This window comes from Podarcis muralis, chromosome 13, assembly GCF_964188315.1.
Source record: "Podarcis muralis chromosome 13, rPodMur119.hap1.1, whole genome shotgun sequence".
NCBI lineage: Eukaryota > Metazoa > Chordata > Lepidosauria > Squamata > Lacertidae > Podarcis > Podarcis muralis.
Window position 1 is genome coordinate 40,734,159 of NC_135667.1, and position 12,476 is coordinate 40,746,634.

Below are 12,476 nucleotides of genomic sequence, written 5' to 3' on the forward strand. Positions count from 1 at the left end.
AATGAAAGCTGCCCCACCTAGAGCTGTTCCTCATCATGGCAACTATTTGATTTCAGGAGAAAACCAAACCACACATTTAACAGTGTATAGTTTGGCTCTTAGTCTACAAGGACCATGTGCTGCTAGCATCCCATTGCTACATTATTAATCAAGACATGGAAGCTGAATTTGCAAACCACCAATTCTGGAATACTGTATGTGCTTTCCAGCCTGTGTTGCATTTTTAATTTTACACATTTCAGGCAGAAGCAGGCAGGAAACATCTGGCAAGCAACCACAGCAGCAGCTGTCCATTCATCAGCAATGAGGTATTTGAAACTTGTGTGTTGTATCCCCGCCCCCCTTAAGAGAAAATGTTTCATTCCCGAGTACAGTGGTACCTCAGGTCACATACGCTTCAGGTTACAGACTCCGCTAACCCAGAAATAGTGCTTCAGGTTAAGAACTTTGCTTCAGGAGGAGAACAGAAATTGTGCTCCGGCGGTGCAGCGGCAGCAAGAGGCCCCATTAGCTAAAGTGGTGCTTCAGGTTAAGAACAGTTTCAGGTTAAGAACGGACCTCTGGAACGAATTAAGTACTTAACACGAGGTACCACTGTAATACAAACAAGCAATTTGTACCTTGTATCTATCTTGGCAAAACTGCATCTCAAGCATCAGCAATTTAAACACTGAGGATTGCTTTAAGCCAGTCACAGGGTGTTCCAAAAAAACTACAATTTCATCTTTAATACACAGTGGACTTGAACCCATGAAACCTTATGCTGCAATAAAAGTCTTTAAGGTGCTGCAAGATTCTTTGTTGTTTTAACCCCAGGTTTGCAAACAATTGATCACCTGGGTGAGCAGGAATTGTCTCCAAGCAACCAAGTGGGGAAGAGTTTGTAAACTGAAAGAGAATTAGTTTGTTTTCCTCTTCAGACCGAAGAAGATATGTGTCAGCTGGTAACTTATTTACAAGACTAAACCATATTCCAAATTTCTCAAAATACATCCTGTAATGTTAAGGAGAAGCACCAAGCAGACACAGTATATGCTGGATTTTAATACACACAGGAAATCTTAAACTGCTATTAATAATATTTTAAGACTATTACATTTACAGTTTTGTTTTTTGTTTTTTAAATGCAAATAAGAATTGGCATGTCTTTTCATTGCACAGCACGTTGCCACAGATTTGTAGGGGGAAATGCATGGAACTGGAAGCCAAGAGAATATTGACCTGTTAGACTCAGACTGACTGGACATCACAGCTACAGGAAGAAAAATAAAGTATAACAAGCCACTGAAGCTTCAACCACAAGAGCATAAGAGGAGCCTTCTGGGCTATCCCATCCAGTCCAATATCCTGTTCTCACAGTGGCCACCCAGATGCCCATGGGAAACCCACATGTATCACCCAAACATAGGAGCACTCTCCCCGCTTGAGGTTTCCAGAAACTGCTATTCAGAAACGTAACTGCCTCCAACCACAAACCACAGAAACACCACTTCTGTGGTCTCTGAAACTGTACCAGACACTATCCAGACCATATTACCACTTCAGCGTTAACTTTGATAGAGTTTTGTCCACACTGAACAAAAATGCACTACTGTCCTTATACTACAGCAAAGTTATGAAACTCAAAGGTCCGTACATTTTTTTGTTGGCCTTGGTAGCAAAGGCAAGACCTCTTATCGTTAGGATCCATCCCTCGCCATCGGCACAATTTTCTACGCCTGCTTGCTGAAAAGCCACATTATGTTCTATGGGGCTTACACACCTAGGGATGCGTGTGTACAGGATTGCAGTCCTGACCTCACATTGAACCTCCATGGGAAGTCAAGGACAATTCCCCTTCTGCAGCTCTAAACCTTAGGTGCTGGGGGAAGGGATTACAGTGGTACCTCAGTTTAAGAACAGTCCTGTTTAAAAATGATTCGGTTTACAAACTCCGCAAAACCGTAAGTAGTGTCCCAGTTTGAGAACTTTACCTCGATCTAAGAACGGAATCCGAACGGTGGAAGGGCACTAGCGGCGGCAGGTCTCATTAGGGAAAGCGTGCCTCAGTTTAAGAATTGTTTTGGTTTAAGAACGGAATTCCAGAATGGATTAAGTTCATAAACGTACCACTGTATTATTAGTAGTAATAGTAACAGCAGTATACCACCCTGTACCTGTAGATCTCAGGGCAGTTCACAACATAAAATGACAATATGAACACAAAATACATAATAAAAATAGAAACAAAAACAACCCAATAATCCACAACACAAAGCAACCAGTCCCAACTTTCCTCTCTAGGTTGTAGACATAAAAGTAAAGCAAGCATCTTTTCTATCACTACGCTGAGCTCTCTGAAGGTCAGTGCAATTGAAGGGGTGATTTCTCTATTCACCCAACTAAGGTTCCAAGCTAGAGGGGAATGTTGGGGCTCCCCTTGCCATCGCTGTCTTTGGGCAAAAACTACTGTGGCAAGAATGGCAAACAGAAATGTAAACCCAAACTTACAACCTTTTTTCTTTTGATAGGTCTTTGGCCCAATTGGCAATGCCTGCCTCCCCTGTTTTTGTGGCTGTGTTAACTGCTACACTTTGCCTAATTTTCTTGAATGCATTTATTTTTAATTTTGATTTAATCTATATTAGACATTTCTAAAAGAAACGGAAAGCCAAGGTAAAATGCTTTATAACTTTCAGACCTCACATTTCTGGTGTAGAGCCTGGCAGGCTACTAGCTTGCTATTTGAAAGCTACTGTAGACAAGAAGCAGCCTGTTAGTCCTGGATGAAAAGAGCTGCTAGATGAAGGCATATGGGCTATGCTGTTACGTTTAGGCTAAGTAAGTTAAACCGAACGAGGTGTGTGCAGGTATCCTGGGAAAGGGAAGTAAAGGTTCAAAGCGCACAGGAAATAAACTCCTCACATGCTGCTCACCAAAGCTTACTGGGAGGCATAACTTGCTACATGCTGGAAGGTGCATTCAAGCTTATTTTCCTTTTTCCATCCCATCCTTCCTCCAAGGTTCTCACAGTGGCACACATACACCCCTGCAAGGGAGGTTAGGCTGAGAGGCACCCACATGGCCTGGGGTCATCCTTTGGGGTTTTGAAACCAGTCAACCCAAGTCTAAGCCCACTGCAGTCATTACATCTTGTAAGGATAATATCTAGTGGTTTATTTACAAAGTGCTTTGTACACTCCTCTTGAGTGTCCAATAAGGTGCTGAGCGGGGAGAAGAGACCTATCTATCTATACAAAACATGCATGGGGGGGGGGGGGAACAAGTAGCAAAACTTTCAGGCAAAGCAGAAAACAGCCTGCCAGCTTTTTAATTCTGTCAGCTTCCTCCCAATTTTAATTCTGTTAACTTGGCTGACAGCTCCATCACAGAGCAGGAGACTCTTAAATCTCAGGGCCGTGGGTTCGAGTTCCACACTGGGCGAAAAAATCCTGCCTTGCAGGGGATGGAACTAGATGATCCTCAGGGGTCACTTCCAACTCTATAAATAGTCAATGGTTCTAAATTCTCAACAATGGGATATTAGCTCCACCCAAGGCATGATAGAGAACACCGGGAAAAGATAGACATAATATTTTACAAGGACAGGAAGAAACATCACAGACAGAATAATTGCCACACACAGGAAGAACAAGGATATAGTTTGAACACTTCACCTGCAGGTTTATAAATCATTTAATGTGTCCATACAAATGGAAGTTGTTGATATTGGAGTTGTATAAGGGATTGCTATTTTGACTGGAGTGTAATTGAAATTAATAAGATTTTGGAACGCAGAAATAAAGTAAATCATCAAACCATCAATTCTAGCATGCAGGGGGGGACACCGAAAGTATATGATTTGGCATCTGAATGATTGGTACTAGTAATTGTATTCTAATTTGGCATTGCTATGAGGCTATTATTGGATTATTGTAACTGAAAACTAATAATTTTATTTTTTAAAATGATTCTAAATTCTCATCCAGAGACACTTAGGAGGTGGGAACGAGAAACAGCCACGCTAGGCAAGCAATAGTTGCGGCAAATTAGGACTCCGCACCCGGCACGGGGGTGGGGAGGGGGGGTAATAGCTTGAGAGAGCTGCTGTCCTTCCTCGAAAGACTACAACTCCCATCATCCTCGGCCGCCGACGGGCGCTGCTTTCGCACAGGATGGAGGAAAAAGAAGTCTGAAGGAAGTTTTGGCTGAGGAGCGTAGAACATATACACACACACGAACATACCCCTCTAAGCCGCGAATAGCGGGACCGGGCTGAGGGCTGAAGAGACATGGGGCAAACCAGCGGGAGAAAATAAGGTTTTTTTGTGGGGCGAGAAACAGCACCTCCCCCCCCCCCCGCGCGCACACGGGAGAAGCAACAGCTTCAGGAAGCCCAAACACACCCCTTTAAAAAGCGAGGTGCGGCACAAACCAGAAACCCACCTGTCGCGGGGTTGAGGGGAGAAGAGAAAAGACCCACAGCAGGCACTTCCGGCCTCCTTCCCTCCTCGGGCACAGACTGACAGGAAGCTTAAAAGCGGACGCCTCAGGGCGGAGGGGCGGAGCCGGCCACGCCCCGCAATCCCGCCTCTGCCCAATCAGACGCCGCTATTTCCTCGAAGCCCCGCCTACTTTCTCCCACGCTGCCTCGCGCCTCCCCCCCCCCCCGTCCACCTCCCCGCTCTCAGGGGAGGGGGTGTGGGACAAAATGGCTTCAGGGGTAAGCCACGCCCAGGCGGCAAACAAGGCCGGCGGTGACGTCACCCGCGCGGGCGTGGTCCTCCTCCCTCCCCTTTCAACGCCCTCCAATACCGCTTCCTCCTTTCTTCCTGTCTCTTTCTGATTGGTTCCCGGGAGCTGCCCGTGATTTCTTATAACTACTTTTGGCTGCGGGAAAACGCAGTACAGTAGTAAGAAGAAGTGCTTACTACTCCTTTTGACTCAAGACAATCACCGTTTTATAGTTCAAATCGGGGAAAATAAATACAGTAAATCGACAAAAGTACAAATATTCACAAAATGTTTAGGGGTCTGCGTCCCCCCCCCAAAAAACCCAATAAAATAATAATGGCTTGAGAACGTTATATCGGGCTGGATCTTTTTCAATAAATTGTTTTCTCGCCGGGTGTGACTCGAATTCAGAACGGGAGTGGCAGGATGTTAGTCTTTCCCAGCATACACACAAAAATTGCTAATGTAAGACAGTTAATCTGTTAAAAATGACAAGCAAGGACTGTATGAGACTTGCACATGTAAGCATATGGTCTCAAACTGACTTTCTCTTATATGCTGCTTTATTGCGACGATGGCGACTGTACTACTGATCCTAAGCTGAATAGTTTAGTTGCCCAGCCCTGCATCGGATCCACCCTTCCCGAACCCACAGCTCTCAACTGCCTCACCTGCAACATTCAAAGCCTCATCCAATCTTCACTCACCTCCAGCATTCCACCCTCCCTCCCTCCTTAACGTTCCCTTAATAATTCCAATACAATCACCTTCGTCAGCCTACAGATGGGTAGCCGTGTTGGTCTGCCATAGTCAAAACAAAAAAAATTCCTTGCAGTAGCACCTTAAAGACCAACTAAGTTAGTTCTTGGTATGAGCTTTCGTGTGCATGCACGAAGAAGAAGTTCTGAAGAAGTGTGCATGCACACGAAAGCTCATACCAAGAACTAACTTAGTTGGTCTTTAAGGTGCTACTGCAAGGAATTTTTTTTGTTTTGACTTCGTCAGCCTGTTACACTGGTTTTCAATCAGTGAGCCGTGGCACCCTGGGGTGACTTCCAGGAGTGTTAAGGTGAGCCCTGGTTGGCTGTCCTTTCATTAACCTGCAGCCCAGATCTTCCTGCTTTCTCTTTCTTTCTCTCCGAGGCACATTCAGGGAGAGCCGGCAGCTTTAACTTGCAGCCCGTTATCTTCCTGCATCTCTTCCCTACCCGCCTCCCCCGTTAATCTTCTTAAAATATCCCCACCACCACGAAAAAATCCTCCCCAGCTTCAGTAACTAACAGTTCCTCGGTTTTACAAAAAGGGCTTCAGAAATAATTAAGTAGTTTGATGGTGTGTGTGCCTGGGTGGATTTAAGGAGGAATTTAAAAATAACTCTGAAAGTGGGGTCTTTTATGTTTCTCCTCCTACCCCAAACATCCCTGCTCCCATTTCTTCTCTACCTACCCCACAGGCAACCCCCATCCCCCTTAACAGTTATCCAGCTTTGTTAGGGTTGCTATGTTTCAAAAAGTAAAAACCAGGACACCCCAAAGTTGTTGAGGTTTGACTTGTCATATGAATATCCAGGACAAGGCACCGCCTTTCAGAAATTCCGCCCAAACGTCAATTCCAACTGGGAAATCCCAGTAATGGCAGCCCTAATTGTGGGGACAGGCAGAATGTTGCAGTAAAGGACCATGTCTGCATGTGTATCCTGTGCTGTGTGTTTCTCGCTTTCCTGCCCCGCAGTAAGAAAGCATTTCTGCTTCTGATCTTCATCTTGTTTTTCCCTCTCCACCCCCAGATACACTCTAATTTCGGGAAAGCTTGGGGCTGCCCTGTGAAGTATGTCAGCTCAGTCCTCGGCAGTGTGCTCCCACTTTACGCACATGCCAAAAATGGTGCCAAAAAGGGGAGGGGCAGAACAGGGGAATCCCCACTGGCTGTAACAAGACTCTATCAATAATAATAATAATAATAATAATAATAATAATAATAATAACAATAATAATAATAATTATTTTATTTATACCCCACCCATCTGGCTGGCTTACCCCAGCCACTCTGGGCAGCTAAAGGATGGAGCGGGGCCCTAAGATGCACTATGGTCTCATCCCACTACACTTTGACACCCCCTTTATTCTTTATTATTAATACAGTTGCCTGACAACCCAGCAGCCTGACCCCTGTTTCCCAGCTGATGTCACAATGGGCAGGTTTGCAAGCAGGCATCATAATGCCCTGAGAGAGGGATGCCTGTCAGTCTGATGGTGATACACTTGCCAAGGCAAGTGCTGCCCATAAGTGATAATGAGCAGGAACTGTGAAGGTAAGAGGAGCTCAGATGCCAGGTTCTCGAGCTGGGGAGAGACCCTGTGCATTAGAAATTGAAAACTAGGAGGGTGTTGAGTGTCACAGGATTGTGCCTTGACTTCAAGGGGAACATTGGGGAGATGGGCTTTGCTCATGCTCAAATGTTAAGATTGCCACACAGGTTTTCCCACATATTGGAGGACAGGAAGGGATCCCCTGAGAACTGTGCCAGGCAAGCAATCTTTGGGCTGGCTTATGAAAACCACACCTAATTGAGCACTGAATGAGTCCGTTAAGCTAAGATGTAATGAATTTAAAATAGAGGATTGAGTAATGTGATGAATATTTATGAACCCAATGTTAGAGTTTTAAGGTAGCAAGAATGATATCATGCATGTGGCTGAAGGAAGTCACATGGGTATTTGGGTAAATGGTGAGCTGGGTATAGGGTTTAGGGTTCGATGTGGGGAATCTGTATATATACTATTATATACGTACTGTAATGTATAATGTTGAAAATGTACGACAACTAACATGTAAAATGAAATCAATAATAAATAAATAGAGGGAGGAGAAAAAAATAAAAATAAAACCACACCTGTGCTTCCTAGGCACATGAGCCCAATGGAAATATGCATGAGCCCTAAAAGTATGCTGTGTACGCAGTCTATGGTTTTAAAGGAAAGGCCTCTAACAGACCTTATCTGGCACAGGGCAGGAGCGTAGTGAGATTTATTTTGTATTATCTGTTTACACCATCACTGTGTGCGACCCTTTACAAAGAGGCTGCTGTCCTGAGCGGCTTAAAATCTTTAATTTGGCACAGGGAAGCAACAGGGAAAGGTTGAAGGTCCAAGGTTGGCTCCCGTGTCCTGCCAGGGTCTGTGAGTTTAGACTTCTGGGTTCCCCGGCACTTCCCATATATGATCTCTTTCTTTGCATTTATTTTCCTTTCTGTCTCCTAGGTCCTAAGGCATGAAGGTCAGAGAAGCTGCTGTGGCGGCGTGGACAAGCTGAGAAAGGAGAGGCCGCCATACCTCAAAGTGGCATCTCGCAGGTGACGGTCACTGTGATTTTTGCAGCAGGGAGAGAGTTTTGCTGCATGGTTCTCTTTCCGAGCTTAGCCCCCAACCCATGCAGGTATAAGGTGGGCACCATCAGGGACGCGGACTTATAAAAAATATTGGGGGGGCCCGGGAAAGCTCATGAATAATAAATAAGCTCATGAATATGCAAAAAAAGTGGCGCCGCCTCCTCGTGAGCGAATAGGGGAGAGCGTGCTGCGCCTATTAATCAGCTCCAAAGGAAATTGGGTGGAGCTTTTGCTCGGGAGGGAGGGCAGGAGGCATGCAGCCCGCCCCTCCCTGTGCATTTTGGGCTGGGGGAGGGGCGGCGATGGCGCTCTGCTGGAGGGGCGCCGGAGATTATTGGGGGGGCGGAGCCCCCCCAAACAAATTTTTGAGGGGGCTCGGGCCCCCTCAAGCCCCATGGAGTCGGCGCCTATGGGCACCATATTGGACATAAGAGTTTAACTGCAGGGGGGAGGAGGAAACGATTTCACAGCCATCACCAGGAGCCACTCTGCCCCTGTGTGGCTGCCGCTCGAGGTTGCTGCAAACACCTGGGTTGGGCCACTGTTTCCTTCTGATTCTCTGCAGGGATGTGTTCATGGGGGGTGGGACTGCAGCAAAGAGCCCCTTAGCAGCAGAGACGCTTTGCTTGCAGAAGATTCAACCCTTTGTATGAAGCATCAGGTAGCAGATTGTGGGAAGGTTTCTACCCAGTGGTGGCTGGTACCCACTGTGGTTTCCCCATTCACATGTGCAAGCCTTCACTTGAAGTTGCAGTGATATATGAAGCAGCTTGCCTCATCTGAACATCAGCTGCCGTTACAAGTTGAGCGTAACTGGAGAATGGAAGTAGTAGAACCTTTCTACATGAGATCAGAAAGGAAGGGCTCTAGCTCCTTGAGAAGTTAGTCAGCCAGGCTTCCTTTGGAAGTTATGGCATGTTAATTCTGTTGGATATCCAATCCCCACATATACCAGGAAGATACTATATCCTGCTTCCTTTGTGGGGCCATGCTTCCAGAGAATGGTCTCAGTCTCCAGCTCCCAAGATGATGGACAAGACGACAACCAAGCCATCCATGCAGTTCTTGGCTGCCATTTCTGGATGCCAGTGAGTCCTGAAGGAATCCTCAAAGAAAAATCTTGATCCTCGTGCCTCTTCTCCACTGCCCCTTCTCTGTGTGGGCATGGCTCCTTCTCTGACTTCTGCTGCAACCAGATCTTTGGTCCAGAAGCAGTGGCTCAACTTTTCTCTTCTGAAGACAACAGCGGGGAGCCCAGCCAGGCTAGATAGCTGACCATCTCAAGGCGGAAACATTGGCTTCTGAGTGAAACCGTCCAGGATGTAGCAGAGCCCACCCCATTGGCAGCAAAAGTGGGGAAAGGCCCTGAGTTCAGGTAGGAGGAAATGCTTCCTTCCCATGTCCTCCACCATCATGGCCCAGACTGGTGCTAGCATGGCTTGGAGCCAATATCTCCATTTGCTTTGCAGCAAGGGAAAGCAGCAGCCTTGCTTTGGGAACCGCCTCTGTTGTCCCATCCTCATCCTGGGAGAGACTGGAGCCCAGAAGAAGGACAGATGACTGGGGCAGGAGGAAGGAGGGGGTCCTTATAAAACACATAAGAAGAGTCTGCTGGATCAGGCCCATGGCCCATCTGCTCCAGTATCCTCCTATCCCCATGGCTACCCAGATCCATGGGGAAAACCTGTAAGAACCCTCTTTCCAGCCATGACTTCCAGCAACTGCTATTCAAAAGCATTACTGAAAGGTTGCCCTTTCTGGATCCCAGCACAGCCCTTCCATGTCCGCAAAGGAATCTGCATGGAAACAGCTTTATGTTTGCACATCTTTCCCACTGCCCCTTGTCCTCGTGGGGCATGGTGGCTTCCCGGCCATTTGCGGCACTCGGATCTTTGGTGCAGAACTTGGCCCCTGCACCCTTACTAAAAGGACAGCTCCGACGTTGGCACAAAGAAGTACTCCCTTTATAGACATAGCTGTCAACCTTCCCTTTTTTTGTGGGAAATTCCCTTATTCCAGCGCCGTTTCCCGCTGCTATCCCGGATTGTTAGATATCCGTAGACTGTCCCCGGGACAGGTGAGGCTGCTGATCCCTTATTTTCAAATCTGAAAGTTGACAGCTATGTTTATAGAGGTGCACCGTTGAAATAATATAGGTTTGTGCATGTAATACGTATATCAGAATGGAACATAAGGAAACCCTTTGCTCTGGAGGAAGATCTCTGTGTGTGGAGAGAAACACTCACTTGAGTGCTCGTTTCTGGGTGGATTCCCCCTTTGTCTAGTCCTCTCCTTCATCCTATTTGCTGGATCATCTTTCTGAGCGAATTTTTTCACACACCCACCCCCCTTGGCTGGCCCTCCCTCCTTCCAGCTTTTTCATTTCTACTTCATTATTTTTGCATTTCTCTCCTCTCCCCACCGCCTGTCATCTGGGGAAGGGAAGAGTGTATAGGGGGTAGCTGGATTCTGCCACAATTGTCAGGAGGAGTCCACAGAGGCAACGGGGCCAGAAGTTTGAGTTTTCCGCCCTTTTCTATTTTTTTTAAAAAGGCGGGAAACGCCATTTTGTTTCAACAGCTCAGCCATTTTGTGGGACACCATTTTGTTTCAACAACTTAGCCATTTGGTTCTCCTCCCTCCTGCGTGTGAAACTGGAGGGGCTGTTCAACTGCCTGCTGGGGGGGTCTTCTTACGGAGGCCCCCAATGCTGCCACCGTCTTCCAACTGCTCAATGACCTCCGAAGCTACAGCCTTGGGGAAAGCGGAGAGGCAAAAAAACATGTCGGCCAGCGTCATCTCTGTGCTGCTGGCCTTTGCCCAAAGATTTCTCCACTTCAGAAACACAGTAGCTCGGCCGGAGTTGGCCTAACTCTGGCCGAATCGAAGCAAAAATGACCTCATCCTCGAAGACTTGTAGTCTTGAAGGGGAAAAGGAGCAAACATGGAGTCAGCGATCGCAGCCCAAGAGACGGGGGACCAGGACACAGATTTCTTACATGGTGGGAAGAAACCATTTAAGTGCAAAGAGTGTGGAAAGAGCTTCATACAGAAAGAAAGTCTCAGATCTGCTAATATTTTAAATTTAATTCCTGGGTCCCATCCCCCCCGTTAAATTTCGCTATGTCTCTTTGCTATTGTTTGAAGCAGTATAACCGGTATACTGTAGTTTGAAACAGAAAGACCATCTTCGGTGGTACATTCATCTCCAGCTGAAAGATTTTCATCCTTCCCCATCATGCTAAATCTTGTTTCACCTCGTACCATACTTCAACATAGTTATTTGAATTAAGATTAAGCGATGCATTTTTATTTCTTAACCAAATACCCAAATATTTCACCTCACACCCACCCCAATGCCCGTTTTGTTTTGAAGACCCTCTTTCTCTTGATGTGCCAGATTTTTTAGCCAGGATTTTAGTTTAGTTTTTCTTTTATATACATATATATATAGAGAGAAAGGGCCTTCTCTGCAGTGGCTCCCTGTCTGTGGAATGCTCTCCCCAGGGATGTTCGTCTGGCACCTTCATTATACACCTTTAGGCGCCAGGCAAAAACATTCCTTTTTAACCAGGCCTTTGGTTGATCCGATTTACATCCTATGCCCTTTTAAAATGTGAGGGTTTTTTGTTGGGGGGGTATTGGGTTGTTTTTTATTTTTATTAGGAATTTTGTGGTTTTATATCTTGATTTTATTCTGTGAACCGCCCTGAGACCCCCGAGTATGGGGTGGTATATAAATTCTAATAATAATAATAATAATAATTTTCTCAGTTTTTCAACTTTTGTGACATACAAACATCCAATACAAAAATATCCCATTTGACTTCCCTCCCCACCTCTTTTGTGGTTCCTTCAATTACACTTTTCTTACTGCATCTCAATAATCCATTTTTTTGTTTACTCCCCTCTTTATTTCTTAGTCAATAGTTTTTAAGATTTAAGGTAGTTTTTAATTTTAAGATAATCCTGCAAATGAATTTAATTGTTTACAATAACTTTTCAAAGCTCGCTCCATCTTCCACGTGACAGCCCTGAGATCTTGTCTCTCTCTGGTGTTGCTGGATCAAGTTGATAAATTTTCTTGCATTACCCTAAACTAAACAGTTTTAAATGGTTTTTGAATAAACGTGCAATTAAATTTTTTTTTAAATAAAAAACGCATCCATTTTTTGGAACGCCATTTTGTTCCAACAATTCAGCCATTTTGTGGAACGCCATTTTGTTCCAACAACTCAGACATGTTGTGGAACGCCATTTTGTTCCAACAACGCAGCCATCTTGTGGAACGCCATTTTGTTCCAACAACTCAGCCATTTTGTGGAACGCCATTTTGTTCCAACAACTCAGCGTATCTCCGGGAGGCCCCAACAGC

At 45.7% G+C, this 12,476-nt stretch overlaps 1 protein-coding gene across 1 annotated transcript in view; it reads right to left on the minus strand.

Moving 5' to 3' along the window:
- The window catches only part of MAP3K14 (mitogen-activated protein kinase kinase kinase 14), a 38,500-nt gene extending 33,908 nt beyond the window's left edge, over window positions 1-4,592 (minus strand). Inside the window, exon 1 of the mRNA XM_028702482.2 lies at window positions 4,426-4,592. The gene's annotated coding sequence lies outside the window, so the exon portion shown is untranslated. The remainder of the gene's footprint in view (window positions 1-4,425) is intronic.
- Between the last annotated feature and the right edge of the window lie 7,884 nt (window positions 4,593-12,476).